The sequence below is a fragment of the Mercenaria mercenaria genome, chromosome 3 (assembly GCF_021730395.1).
Source record: "Mercenaria mercenaria strain notata chromosome 3, MADL_Memer_1, whole genome shotgun sequence".
Taxonomy (NCBI): Eukaryota; Metazoa; Mollusca; class Bivalvia; order Venerida; family Veneridae; genus Mercenaria; species Mercenaria mercenaria.
Window position 1 is genome coordinate 22,310,925 of NC_069363.1, and position 3,217 is coordinate 22,314,141.

Sequence of the window (3,217 nt, forward strand, 5' to 3'; positions counted from 1 at the left end):
ATTTTAATGAAATAACTTTTATAAATTAAATTCAAACATTGTCTAAACGGATATTTAACTTGTTTAATTTTACCCCGACGGTTTCGTCGGAGGACCGTCTCAAAATGTATCATTTTTCGTGAAAATATGCATACTTCTTCATATATTAAATAGCTCCTCCTTGTCTGAGAAGCCATATCTTCATAACGTGATGTATGATTTTAATAACTGATACCTTGTTGCAAAGGGCAAGCCAGTACCTAGAGAAAAGAGGCCACGTCAGGTTCGAACCCGGTCGGTTAGGGTTCAAGGTCAAATTCCGGTAATATTCTCAAAATATGAACTTGTCAGAGCAGTCAAGACAGTCCTAGAAACCAAAGCACTCCCTTCACTGAGTCCAATGACACCATTGGAGCAATTCTCATGTCTCCCCGGGTCGGGTCAGCTTAGTCATGGCCAGCACCCTACCGCATATAGCAAGTTTGATCATTTTCTGATACCTGTCCTACTTTTTTAAATTATTATTATTGTAATTTATACTGAATTTCAGTTGCTAATGACACTATGTTAGATTTTGACCCTTGTTCGAGTCTCTACACCCCAGGTACCTATCTATACCATATATATATATATGAATATGTTCGTAGATGACTTGGCTTTACATTTAAGCTGCTTACAAGTCCATATGATGCTATCAGAGCTCTGGACAGGTATCAGAAAATGATTAAACTTGTTATATACGGTAAGGTGCTGGCCAAGACTAAGCTGACCCTACCCGGGGAGCCATGGGAATTGCTCCAATGGTGTCATTGGACTCAGTGAAGGTAGTGCTTGGGTTCTTAGGACTGTCTTGACTGCTCTGACAAGTTCATATTTCGAGAATATTACCGAAATTTGACCTTGAACCCTAGCCGACCGGGTTCGAACCTGACGTGGTCTCTTTTCTCTAGGTACTGGCTTGCCCTTTGCAACAAGGTATCATATATTAAAATCGGACATCAGGTTATGAAGATATGGCTCCTCAGACAAGGACCACCCCTCTATTTAATATATGAAGAAGTATGCATATTTTCACGAAAAATGATACACTTTGAGACGGTCCTCCGACGAAACCGTCGGGGTAAAATTATACAAGTTACATATCCGTTTAGACAATGTTTGAATTTAATTTATAAAAGTTATTTCATTAAAATATCTTGTGTTTGGAACATTCTGCAATTATTTGAAGAGTAGTAAAGTAATTGTTTGTGCGAAGTCAATCTAACCTCATTTGACCTTTTGACCCTTGGTCAGGACTGGTCAATGCCGGCCAATTTAAAATCCACAGGTTTTGACAACTCATTGTGAAAACCTTCGGTTTGATGAACGTAAGTCCCTGGGAGCTTTTAACTTCCATAAAGTACTGAGAAAATACATATTTAACTTTCAAAATATCTTAAAAAAGCCGTAATAAAAACTTTACACCCGGACCGAAAAACAATTTACAAAATAGTTTTAGCCTCCGGTAAACAGATATTGGGTTTCCATTATAGTATTTCGCAATGCATCAGCCGGTTACGACTAGTTTTATCAATACACATAACATTCTTTACTGTTTTAAGTATTATAACGAAAAAAGTGGAATTTAAACAACTGAAATGTAAGTTTTATTTTATTATTTTTTTATTTGTTAACAAGCTTATGTGTGTGTTCGGGTTTAACGTCTTTTTCAATAATTTTCCAGTCATATAAACGACAGTGTCTGCTTGTAGCAGTGAGCACAATGCCCAACTTTATTTTGCTGCCTCACTGGAATATCACGCCGTAGACACGTGGCATGATACCCCACCAGTCCTAGCACTATCCCCATAATGCTGAGCGCCAAGTGAGGAAGCTGCTTGTGCCATTTTTAACGTCTTTGGTATGACTCGGCCGGGGATTGAACCCACGACCTCCCGCACTTGAAGCGGACGCTCACCACTAGGCTACCGAGGCGGTTTTTTAACAAGCTTAAGAAAATAATTATATGTTTAACTCTTTACCAGTTTTTTATTATTTACTATTTATACGTTGTAGAATAAGTATGTTGATATGGGTTTTTAATGTTATTTTGTTTATTTTATAGGTATTCAAGAATTCTACAAAGATATTATTAGCCAGACGAATTACAACGTGAAAAATCCAAGACTTTATAAAGACAACGAACGTTTAACACAAAATATATCATCGGAAGACTTCAAGAAAAGAATGTTAACCATAACATGGTTGAATATCATAATATTTTCATGTTGTTAGAATCACTCAACCGTTTGAGTATGCCATACTCATACGCATGGTTGAATATCATAATACTTTCATGTTGTTAGAATCACTCAACCGTTTGAGTAATGTCATAGGCATATGCATGATTGAATTTCATATACTTTTATGGTATGAAAATCAATCAACCATAGGATTATACCATAATCATGACACATGACTTCAATGTTATGATATTTTGATTTGTTGAAATCACTCAACCGTTTGAGTATGCCATAGGCACATTCATGATTGAATATAACGCTTTTGGGTAGTAATGGAATATAACGTTTATGGTGCATTTTTTTTTGAAAGTATAAAGAAATATTAGTTTTTGATACCTTTGAACCCTTTTTAATTAAAATAATTATAATTGTTTGTTCATTATGTTTTACATTGTTTAACTCTCTAGTGTTTTATACAATGAAAATCATAAATGTATATACCATTTTGTAACATTTAATGAAAAATAAACAATAATAACCACAAAAATGTGTTTTGTTTTTGTCTTGATATTGATGTTATTATACTTAAACCCCAGTTATATATATCAATCACGTCCCTTTTGGTTCATCCGAATATATAGAATTTGATTAACAATCCGCCAAAATCGAAAATGTTACTTCTGTATAATGGCCGACTCGTCATGAGATGAATATCAATCACTGTCACCTTGTTTAAGATAAATTTTTTTTTAAATTTTTTCTTATATAACATAGATATTAACTGATCAAGTGTCAAAGTCTCTCAGCTGTTAGATTTACAAACAATTATTCAAATAGCAACAAATAAACCAAGAATTGTATGATATTCAGCATTCCACTTTCCCTATGAATATAAATTGGATATTGGGCTTTTAATAAATCGGTTATTTGGTTCACCTAGGGCCCTGGTCCCCGTAATAAAATCTTAATATCTATTATATATTCCGGAGTTTTAATTAACATTAAAACACACCACT

At 34.5% G+C, this 3,217-nt stretch overlaps 1 long non-coding RNA gene across 1 annotated transcript; it reads left to right on the forward strand.

Moving 5' to 3' along the window:
- The first annotated feature begins 1,521 nt into the window (after positions 1 to 1,521).
- Positions 1,522 to 2,334, forward strand: LOC123527993 (uncharacterized). Its single transcript, XR_006681876.2, has 2 exons — positions 1,522 to 1,618; positions 2,084 to 2,334. It is a non-coding gene; the product is annotated as an uncharacterized LOC123527993 (long non-coding RNA).
- Positions 2,335 to 3,217: the final 883 nt, after the last annotated feature.